Source organism: Callithrix jacchus, chromosome 16, assembly GCF_049354715.1.
Source record: "Callithrix jacchus isolate 240 chromosome 16, calJac240_pri, whole genome shotgun sequence".
Classification (NCBI taxonomy): domain Eukaryota; kingdom Metazoa; phylum Chordata; class Mammalia; order Primates; family Cebidae; genus Callithrix; species Callithrix jacchus.
In genome coordinates, this window is record NC_133517.1 from 96,214,393 (window position 1) to 96,226,601 (window position 12,209).

At 42.9% G+C, this 12,209-nt stretch overlaps 1 non-coding gene across 1 annotated transcript; it reads left to right on the forward strand.

Moving 5' to 3' along the window:
- The first annotated feature begins 2,421 nt into the window (after positions 1-2,421).
- On the forward strand, positions 2,422-2,544 carry LOC118148707 (U6atac minor spliceosomal RNA). The gene has a single exon (XR_004735623.1). It is a non-coding gene; the product is annotated as a U6atac minor spliceosomal RNA (small nuclear RNA).
- Positions 2,545-12,209: the final 9,665 nt, after the last annotated feature.

Consider the following 12,209-nt stretch of genomic DNA (forward strand, 5'->3'; position numbering starts at 1 on the left):
GGGCTCAAGCTCACCGTATGGCGAGGCCCATTTCCTAGGGGCCTCACACGGGAGCGATCCCCACAGATCCCTCAATTTGAGACCAGCCTAACTGACATGGTAAAACCCCATCTCTACTAAAAATACAAAAATTAGCCAGGTGTGGTGGCGTATGCCTGTAATTCCAGCTACTGGGGAGGCTGAGGCAGGAGAATTGTTTGAAGCCAGAAGGTGGAGGTTGCAGTGAGCCAAGATCCCGCCACCACATTCCAGCCTGGGTGACAGAGCCAGACTCCATCTGAAAAAAAAAAAAAAAAAAAAAAAAGGATTAGTGAGCAAGAGGCACCCAGGCCAGGGGTGGGGAATGACTTTTGGTTGGCTAAGAAAGTAAAAAAGGGCGTCACAGAAGCTAGCATAGGTAGTCATTATCCAGACTTCAGCCTGGAATGAGGGGACACAAATGAACTGTCTTCTGATATTCACGATCCCATTGGCAAGTTCATTCCTGATGTGGAGATACAGACATCGAACTTTCGCCCTGATTCCATGAAATGTTTTATTTACCCCGCCTCCATTGTTCAGATTTTCGTTCATCTCCATGGGTAGGTCTGTTTGCTGTTTATAATGACTATTATTATTTTGCCAACTGCATTGACTCCAGTAAAAGGGTAGGTCAGTTTGCGGGGAAAGAATGCATTGGTCTCTCACATTTCAGTATTACAGTTTTAGAAAAATTATTCTTTTTGAAATTCATCTGTCTATATTCTGACTTTATAGACTTTTCAAAAAAATAGTTAATTTGAGCCCACCACTAAGATATGAATTTTTTTCTTTCTTTCTTTTTTTTTTAGACATGGTCTCTGTCACCCAGGCCGGAGTGCAGTGGTGCAATCACAGCTCACTGCAGCCTCAAACTCGAGCTCAAGCAATTTTCCCACTTCAGCCTCCCAAGTAGCTGGGACTATAGGCTCTAACCACTGCTCCTGGCTAGTTAAAAAAAAAAAAAAACTGTAGCGATGGGGTCTCAGTATATTGCCCAGGCTGGCCTTGAACTCTGGGCTCAAGCAATCCTTCCACCTAAGCATCCCAAAGTTCTGGGATTACAGGCAAGAACCATTGCACTCAACCCTTAGGGAAAATTTTAGGCAATGATTCTTCTCCTCTAGCTCTACTCCAGCACAATTTTCAAGAACAGCTGCTCTTTTAAAAATTTGTTAGGGTTAGAAATAGCCACAACAGTAAAACTGTGGTGGAAGGACTACAGGGAAGTGATGGAAGCTGAGGCCTGCAGAGAAGGAAGGTGAAGGGCAGCACTGTTTTGGTGTTTTTGTTTGTTTGTTTGTTCTTGAGAGACAGCCTCACTAAATTATTTTTTATTTTTTATTTTTTGTAGAGAGGGGGGTTTTGACAAATACCTAGGCTGGCCTGGAACTCACAGCCTCAAGTAGTCCACCTGCCTGGGCTTCCTGAGCCTCCATGCCTGGCCTAATTTGCATTTCTCTAATGATCAGTGAGGTTGAGCTTTTTTTCATATGTTTGTTGGCTGCATGAATGTCTTCTTTTGACAAGTGTCTAGATATACTTTTAATGTTTACCAAAGTGTCTAAAAATTAACCTTGCAGGAGCCAGTCATGGTGCTACGCACCTATAGTCCCTACTACTTGAGAGGCTGAGGCAGGGGGATTGCTTTAGCCCAGGAGTTTGAGACCATTTTGGAAAACATAGCAAGACCCCATCTTTAAAAAAAAAAAGTAAAATTAACCTTGCCATGCTGCTTTAAAGTATATAACTGGCTTATTTAGATCTTTTATTTTAATTTTAAAATCTTTTAAAAGTTTAAATACTATTTTGGAGCTTTTAAGAGAAATTACAACTTACTATAGGTATTAGTTTAATGTACTTGCTTAATTAGAATTAATTAAGAATTTGGAAAAGTGTTTTAATCAGAATCTTGATGTGTTTGAAAAAATAATCCAATTTTTAAATTAATAAATGCAATTTAAAATGTTTAAAATGATTAACCAAGTGGCTCGGACATCATTTGTTAGATTTATATGAATAGCATAAAAATGGAAATGTTTAGTATAAAAGTTTCAGATTTTAAATTTAAAAGTAATAAATATTGCCGGGTGTGGTGGCTCACGCGTGTAATCCCAGCATTTTGGGAGGCTGAGGCGGGCAGATCATGAGGTCAAGAGATCGAGACCATCCTGGCCAACATGGTGAAACCCCATCTCTACTAAAAATACAAGGCGTGTGGTGGCACACGCCTGTAGTCCAAGCTACTTGAGAGGCTGAGGCAGAAGAATTGCTTGAACCTGGGAGGCCGAGGCTGCAGTGAGCAAAGATGGTGCCACTGTACTCCAGCCTGGTGACAGAGTGAGACTCCAACCCATCTTAAAAAAAGAAAGTAATAAATATTAATTTTTAAAAACCCAAGTAGTGTTGTATACAAGGAGAGAAAGTTAGCATACCTCTTGACAAGGATGAAAGAGGCCCTCAGGCCTGACAACACACGTACAGTTAAGGCATTGCCGCCTACTTTGTGGCGTCTGACCATTCTTAAAAAATAATTTATTTTTAAAAGTAAACTTTTTACTTTTTTTTTTTTTTTTTTTGAGATAGGGTCTCACTCTGTCGCCCGAGCTGAAGTGGACCTTGGATCACTGCAACTTCCACTTCCCAGGCTTAAGCGATCCTCCCACCTCAGCCTCCTAAGTAGTTGGGACCGAAGGCACTCGCCACGAGAACCTGGTTAATTTTTGTTGTTGTTGCAGAAACGGGGTTTCTCCATGTTGCTTAGGCTGGTCTCAACCTCTGAGATCAAGTGATCCGCCTGCCTGGGCCTCTCAAAGTGCTGGGATTACAAGTGTGAGCCACAGTGCTCAGCCCCAAGTAACTTCTTTTTTTTTTTTTTTTTGTGGAGTCTTGCTGTCACCAGGCTGGAGTGCAAAGGTGCCAATCTCAGCTCATTGCAATCTCCTCCTCCTGGGTTCAAAGTGATTCTCCTGCCTCCGCCTCCAGGGTGGCTGAGATTACACCACTGAGCTCAGCCATTTTTTGAATTTCTAGTAGAGATGGGGTTTCACCATGTTGGTCAGGTTAGTCTCAAACTCCTGACCTCAAGGGATCTGCCTGCCTTGACCTCCCAAAGTACTAGGATTACAGGCATGAGCCACCATGCCTGGCCCCTAAGTAACTTCGAAATAATCATTTCAGGGTGAACAGTCTTAATGAGCTTTTAAAATGTCTTTTCTTTTTTATGCTACAGTAGAGAAAGTTCACTAAGAAATATCCAAATCTATAAAATTAATTCTTCTCCATAGTAACTTTTCGAGAAAAGTGCATTTGAGTTGGGTGAACAGGCAGCAAGTGAGCAGAGCTGTGAAAGTGAGCCAGAGGCCAATCAGAATGACACAACGCGAACTTGGACTGCTTCCCTCCAGACTTGTTTCTCCGGTAGTCTACAGACCTGCAATTGAACCGCCTTGCTTCATCTGCAACTTTGCATTTCAAAAACTTAGCTTCCTCCTCCCCATCTCTCTATTCTTGCCCTCAGCCAAAAGGCTTCCTGTCATAAATGATGTGTTTATTGCACCATAATCAGCCCACCACAACAGGCTGGACACCTTGCAGTCATTTTTTTTCACTCTTTCCTCTCCTCTTCTACTCTAAATCCATCCGTCAGTCCTGATGAGCCTTTCACGCTGGGTCCACTTTGCTCCAATTTCCTCAGTCACCACCCTCAGCTACGGCCATGTCACTTTATCCCAGAATTACTGCAGCAGTCTTCCGTCAGTTTCTCCTGCTGCAGTTCATTCTACACAGAGCTCCCACAAGAACCATCACATTTTGTTTCCATCTCTAATTTTTATCTGCATGAGCTTTTATGAACTCCCCAATGTCTGTCAAATAAAACCAAGCTCCCTTTGCTATCCAAACGTTTTCACCAATAGAGGTATTCTTAATCTTCATCTTTAATTATTTCTTGATGGGATCACTCTGTTTTTGTCAAGCTAACTTGCTGGCCCCATTCTCCACTGGGGTGCCTACACATACATCTTTGCAAAGCCTATTTCCTCTGCCTGGAAAACTCTGATCCCTTTTGTTTCCACCCCTCAACTCTGGTTTCTTCCTCTCCTTCCAAACCCTGTTAAACACTCACCTCTTCCCACGCTTTATAATAGATCTCATTTGGCTACATACAATTCACAATCTCCTTGGCATCAGGATACATTTCTGTAATTAATTTCCATGTGTTTATATTATTCTGTAACGACAACTTTTGTTTTGCATATGTATTGTTTCCTTGAAAGACTATGAAGTTTTGGCCGGGCACAGTGCCTCCCACCTGTTATGCCAGCACTTTGGGAAGCCGACGTAGGTGGATCACTGGAGGCTAGGAGTTTGAGACCAGCTTGGCCAACATGGCGAAACCCTGTCTCTACTAAAAATACGAAAATTAGTTGGGTATGGTGATGAGTGCCTGTAGTTTCAGCCACTCTGGTGGCTGAGGCATGAGAATCTCTTGAGCCCGGGAGGCAGAGGTTACGGTGAGCTGAGATCATGCCATTGCACTGCAGCCTAGGTGACAGAGCCTGACTCTGTCTCAAAAAGAGAGATAGAGAAAAACAAAGAGGCTATATAAAGTTTTTAGGGAGGAGTTTTACCAGCAAAATTTAATCCCTCCTAAGTTCCAGTAACCTCACCAGTAAAATGGCTATAAAACACTTTACAGAGTAGAGGGCTTGAGAAGATCAAATAAATTGACATTAATAGAAACTTTACAGATTGGACGCAGTGACTTATACCTGCAATCCCAGAATTTTGGGAGGCTGAGGTGGAAGAATCCCTTGAGGCCAGGAGTTTGAGATCAGCTTGGGCAACATAGGTCTTCAAAAATAAAATAAAAATGTTTTACAAACTTTCAAGCACCAACAAATGCAATTTCTTTTTTTTCTGAGACAGAGTCTCACTCTGTCACCCAGGCTGCACTTCAGTGGTGCGATCTCCACTCACTGCAGCCTCCACCTCAATCAATTCTCCTACCTCAGCCTCCCGAGTAGCTAGGATTACATGTGCATACCACCATGCCTGGTTAACTTTTGGATTTTTAGTAGAGATGGGGTTTCACCATGCTGGCCAGGCTGGTCTCGAACTCCTGACCTTGTGATCTCACCTTGTCCTCCCAAACTGCTAGGATTACAGGCATGAGCCACTGCGCCCAGCTTTTTTTTTTTTTTTCTGTGACAGGGTCTTGCTCTGTCACCCAGGCTGGGGTACAGTAGCATGATCTCAGCCCACTGCGGCCTCAACCTCTCAGGCTCAAGCCATCCTCCCACCTCAGCCTCCTGAGGAGCTGGAACTACAGGCTTATACCACCATGCCAAGCTAATGTTGTCTATTTTTTGTAGAGACAAGGTCTCACTATGTTGCCCTGATTGGTCTCCAACTCCTGGACTCAAGCAATCCTCCTGCCTCAGCCTCCCAAAGTGCTGGGATTACAGTCATGAGCTACCACATATTTCTTAGTAATGACAAGGTAAGGACTTGACTAATAAATGTTGACTAAGAGACCAATACATGTCAACTTAGTGATTCAGCAAGATTATAAGATGAAGAACACATACATTATGGCATAAACAGCATCACTTCATAAACAACAGTCACAGCAGAGCAGGCAGCCGAGTGATTCAAACATACCGAATGTCTCTGACTTACAAAACAAGTTAATAGGACTCCAGATAGATGCTAATGAATCAAAACCTCATATAAATCACTGTTTCTATGAAAGTAATTCACGATGTTTATTTAATTATGAGGAAATATTTGAAACGCATAACATTTGTCCAAATTCCCCCAAGTTTTGGGTCCTGTTTTGAAATGCATTCTAATTTGCTTATTCAAATATTAGCTGTATACCAACTCTATGCCATGCTCTGCTTTAGACCCTGGAGACATATTAGTAAAGACAGTTCAAGGTCCTGTTCTCAGGGATCTTATATTTCAGTTGGAGAAGTAGCATTAAATAAACAAAATACTTACAGATTATAGATAAGTGCTTTGAAGAAAGCAGTATGGGGACTGGGTGGGGAGCACTATGGACGGCATATTTGGGGAAGACATCAATGAGGGTGCCTTTTTTGTTGAGACAGGGTCTCACTCTGTTGCCCAGGCTGGAGTGCAGTGGCATGACCAAGGCTCACTGCAGCCTCAACTTCATAAGCTCAAGTGATCCTCCTGTCCTAGCTCTCCAAGTAGGTGGGACTACAGGCATGCGCCACCCATCTTACTTTTTAAAAAATTTTAATTTTTTTTTAAATGGAGTCTCACTCTGTCACCCAGGCTGGAATGGATGGTGCCATCTCGGCTCACTGCAACCTCCACCTCCTGGGCTCAAGTGAGCTTCCCACCTCAGCCTCCCGAGTAGCTGGGACTACAGATGTGTGCCACCATGCCCAGCTAATTTTAGTATTTTTAGTAGAGATGAGTTTTCATCACGTTGGCCTGGCTGGTCTCACACTCCTGGCCTCAAGTGACAAGATCTGCCTATCTTGGCTGGGATTACAGGTGTGAGCCACTGTGCCCAGCCTAATTGTTTTGAATTTTAGTAGGGACGTGATCTCACTATGTTGCCCAGCTGGGTCTCAAAGTCCTGGGCTCAAGCAATCCTCCCTCTTTGGTCTCCCAGGGTGCTGGGACTACAGGTATGAGCCACTGTGCCAGCCAGGACGGAGGAAGAAGTAGAAAGGCATAGGAGGAGCCCAGGAAGGAGTATGCCAGCCTAAGAGAAGAGTGAGTTCAAGGGCCTAGGGCAGCAAAGAGCTGGCTGTGCTGAGAGGTCTATGTGGCTGGAGCCTCCTGATTAAGAAGTCTGGAGCCAGATCACACAAAGCCTGGTGAGCCTTGGGGAGGAGTTTGGATGTTATTCTTTGCGCAATGGAAAACCGCTAAAGGAAATCACATATTATTGAAATTTAAATTGTGTTATTTTTTAAACAGTCATATTTAGTATTAAAATATCTTGGGTCACTTCACAAAACTTAATTAGATTTGGTTCAAAATACAAGTTTTATTTTATTTATTTTTTTTTTGAGACAGAGTCTAGCTCTCTTGCTCAGGATGGAGTGTGGTGGTGTAATTTCAGCTCACTGCAAACTCTGCCTCCTGGGTTCAAGTGATTCCCCTGCACCAGCCTCCTGAGTAGCTGGAATTACAGGCATTGCCACCACATCCAGCTAATTTTTGTGTTTTTAGTAGAGACAAGGTTTCACTATGTTGGCCAGGCTAGTCTTGAATTCCTGACCTCAAGTGATCTGCCAGCTTCGGCTTCCCAAAGCGCTAGGATTATAGGCACGAACCACCATACCCGGCCCTCAAAATACATGTTTTGAAAAGAAGGACTAGGCATTTTGAAATGCATGCTTCCTACATATGGGCAGGGTGCACTGAGTACAAGCTGCCATAGGCTCTACTTGCTGTTATCATTACCTGTCTTGTGAAATTATAATTTTTTTAATTATTTTGTTTTTAGAGACAGTGTCTCACTATGTTGCCCAGGCTGTTCTCAAACTTCTAGCCTCAAGCCACCCTCCTGCCTTGGCCTCTCAAAGTGTTGGGATTGCAGGGGTAAGCTACCATGCCTGATCAAAATTAGGATTTTTTTTTTTTTCAAACAGAGTCTTGCTCTGTCGCCCAGGCTGGAGCGCAGTGGCGTGATCTCTGCTCACTGCACCCTCTGCCTCCTGGGTTCAAGTGGTTCTCCTGTCAGCCTCCTGAGCAGCTGGGACTACAGGTGCTCGCCACAACGCCCAGCTACTTTTTGTATTCTTAGTAGAGACACGGTTTCACCATACTGGTCAGTCTGGACTTGAACTCCTGGTCTCATGATCTACCCACCTTGGCCTCCCAAAGTGCTGGGATTACAGGCATGAGCCACATGCTGGATCAAAATTAGGATTTATTTATTTATTTATTTTGAGACAGAGTCTTGCTCTGTTGCCCAGGCTGGAGTGCAGTGGTAAGATCTCAGTTCACTACAACCTCCGCCTTCTGGGTTCAAGCGATTCTCCTGCCTCAACATCCTGAGTAGCTGGACTACAGGTGCTCACCACCATGCCCAGGTAGCTTTTGTATTTTTAGTAGAGACAGGGTTTCACCATATTGGCCAGGCTGGTCTTGAACTCCTGACCTTGTGATCCGCCCACCTCTGCCTTCCAAAGTGCTAGGATTCCAAGTGTGAGCCATGCTGCACAGCTCAAGATTAGGATTTTTAACATTTCTAATCGAAGCTATCTTGTCGATTGTCAAAATGACAGACAAGACACCTTCAGGTATCTTTTAAAACAGATTCTTAAAACTACACAGTCATAGGAAGAAGACAGTTGATGAACTGATATAAAGTGACCCTTAAAATATGTAAAGAGGAATTTTAAAAGCCTTATGAACAATAGTGATGTGCTAATATTACTTGTAAATGCATAAAGTATCTCTGGGATACATAAGAAACCAGTAACATCAGTCACACCTATGCTGAAGAGACCTGGGTAGCTGGGAGATAGGATGGGAGAGAATTCTTACCATGCACCTTTTTTTGTCATTTTAGTGTTTTTAAACAATATGAACGTGTTACCTATTCAAACAATGAATTAAAATTTTAAATATTTTCAATATAGATTCTTATTTGAAAGGAAATGGACAACATTCCAGAATTGGTGAGAAGGAATTTGCATCACTAGGTAAAGCGTCTATTTTTTTGTTTTTGTTTTCTTTTTCATTTTTGTTTCAAGAGGTCACACTGAAGGAAACCCATCTAATTAATGGGAACGGTGCAGTGGCTCAGGCGTATAATCCCAGAGCTTTAGGGAGATCTCTTGAGGCCAGGTTTTCTAGAGGAGCCTGGGCAACATAGCAAGACCTCCCATCTCTACAAATAAATCTTAAAATTAGCCAGGCATGGTGGCACAAGCCTGTAATCCCAGCTACTTGGGAGGCTGAGGTGGGAGGATTGCTGGAGCCAGGGGTTTGAGGCTGCAGTGAACTATTATCACACCACAGCACTCCAGCCTGAGCAACAGAGTGAGACCTGACTCTAAAAAATTTAGTGTGGCTTAAAATCTAGAAGTGTGCCAGGTGCAGTGGCTCAAGCCTATAATGCCAGCACTTTGGGAGGTCAAGGTGGGTGGATCATGAGGTCAAGAATTCGAGACCAGTTTGCCAATATGGTGAAACCTCACCTCTACTAAAAATATAAAAATTAGCTTGGTGTGTTGGCAAGTGCTGGTAATCCCAGCTAGTTGGGAAGCTGAGGCAGGAGAATCGCTTGAACCAAGAGGCAGAGGTTGTGGTGAGTTGACATTGTGCCACTGCACTCCAGCCTGGATGACAGAGGGAGACTGCCTCAAGAAAAGAAAAAAAAAATATCTATATATATATATATGTAGACCTATACTGTCCAATACATTAGTCATTAGCCACATGGCTACATGTGTCTATTTTACATTTATTTATTTATTTATGTTTGAGACAGAGTTTCACTTTTGTTGCCAGGCTGGAGTGCAATGGTGTGATCTTGGCTCACAGCAACATCCACCTCCCAGGTTCAAGCAATTCTCCTTCTCAGCCTCCCGAGTAGCTGCGATTATAGGCATGCACGACCACACACAACTAATTCTGTATATTTAGTAGAGACAGGGTTTTTCAGTGTTGGTTAGACTGGTCTCGAACGCCCCACCTCAGGTCATCCGCCCGCCTTGGCCTCCCAAAGTGCTGGAATTACAGGCGTGAGCCACCACTTCCAGCCATTTAACTTTAAATCTAGATTAAATTAAAAATTTAGTTTCTTGGTCACAGTAGCCATATTTCAGTGTTCAGTAACCATTAGCTACCTGTGGCTAATGGCTACCATATTGCTCAGCACAGATATACAACATTTCCATCCTCATGGAAAGTTCTATTGAACAGCCTGCTATATACTTAAACAAAATACCACCAGGGTTACGAACTACCTCTTAAAACTTATTTGATAGGCTGGGCACGGTGGCTCATGCCTGTAATCCCAACACTTTGGGAGGCTGAGGCAGGTGGATGAACTGAGGTCAGGAGTTCCAGACCAGCCTGGCCAACATAGTGAAACCCAATCTCTACTAAAAATACAAATATTAGCCAGGTGTGGTGGCATGCACCTGTAATCCCAGCTACTCAGGAGGCTGAGGCAGGAGAATGACTTGAACCCAAGAGGCAAAAGTTACAGTGAGTCACTGCACTCTGGCCTGGGTGACAGCTAGACTCCATCTCTAAACAAATAAATAAAACAAAATTTAGTTGACTGAAACAAATTCGAATATATTCCAACACTAATTTTCCTGAGATAATTCACGAAAATGACATTTCAAGGTGCAATCAAAACCTTCAGTATTCAATTTCGAAGGCAGGCAGGGTCCGCTGGGACTGTGCTTACATACATAAATAATTTTGTCCTACAAGAAAGCAGTTTGCAATAGTAGACGCAGGTAGTTATGGCCTAAGAGTTAAAGAATTGTTTTTCTCAATGTAAACTTAAAATGAACATACTTGTTATTTACTGAATTTGGTATTCTGCACGGATTCAATAAATGATGATATTCGACTTCTGTAGTACAGTCCATTGACTTTTCCCATTTTTGCTGTCATTATGGATTCATCACTTCACTACTTAAGGCTTTTCAACTAACTCTAGTCATCATTTTCCTTTCGATACGCAGTTGAACAGAATTTAGTCAATGGGTGATCCATTAAACTTGCTTCTGTATTCTTCCATTATTTCCAACACTGTTATTTTTATTTTTCAGTTTATTTGTTTTTTTGAGACAGAGTCTCGCTCTGTCGCCCAGACTGGAGTGCAGTGGTGCGATCTTGGCTTACTGCAATCTCCACCTCCTGGGTTCAAGTGATCTCTCAGCCTCCCAAACCAATTCCTTTGCCCCTCACAATAAGTCTTCAATTGTTTGCTTACTGAATACTTAAGGAATGTGCAGGTCCATCTCTTAGGTCATGTGAGAGCATTGGCAGGCAAACAATGGACACCTCTGAGTTCTTAGATGGGAATGGCTTTCAGCTTCTCATTTTCCTCTTGAGAGACTAGGATTTTTTAAAAATGCAAATCACCTTATCAATAGTTAAATGGCAGATAGGCTACCTTCACATCATCTTTTAAAAATAGATTTTTATATGGAAGGAAATGAACAATGTTCCAAAATTATTCATGACAAGGAAATGGTGTAACATAGGTAACTTGAGGTAATTCTGATTCACAGTAGGTTTATCACCCAGACTATACAACTATAGATTTCCAAGACAGAGACACACTGGACAGGTACCTACACACATCCTTCTGTCAGAACAATCATTCAACACACACTTGTGAGGACATAGAAGGAAGTTGTTCATACCCAGTTGGTTTCCTAGAAGAGAAAACAAACCAACGAAACATAGTTACAGGAGCTGTCCCATAATTAGCAAGTAATACAAGGCCGGAACTGATTCTGTCATTTAATCTGACAGGTAGGTCATTTATGACTCACAAGAGTTGCCTGGTGCCTCTGTCACGGCCTAATCCAGAGAAGGCAGTTCTACCACTCAGCACACTGCTAGTAAGCCTAGACCTGGGGTCTCCATGTGTGCTGACCTTATTTTGGCCTCGCTTAACTCCCATGAACTGTTGTTTCGAGCAAAAGGGCTCCTTAAATTGTGGCTATTATCATTTATTTATTTATTATTTGTTTATTTTTATTATTATTATTTTGAGGTAGAGTTTCACTCTTGTTGCACAGGCTGGAGTCCAATGGCGTGATCTCAGCTCACTGCAACCTCCACCTTCTAGATTCAAGCGATTCTCCTGCTTCAGCCTTCGGAGTAGCTGGGATTACAGGCACCTGGCACTGCGCCTGGCTAATTTTTGTATTTTTAGTAGAGATGGGGTTTCACCATGTTAGACAGATTGGTCTTGAACTCCTGACCTCATAATTTGCCCGCCTCAGCCTCTCAAAGTGTTGGGATTACAGGAATGAACCACTGTGTCTGGCTTTATTTTTTATTTTGAGACAGGGTCTCACTGTGCTTCCCAGACTGGAGTGCAGTGGTGCAATCATGGCTCACTGCAGCTTCCATCTCCTGGGCTCAAACAATCCTCCCATCTCAGTCTCCCAAGTAGCTGGTACTACAGGTATGCACCACCACGCCTTGCTAATTTT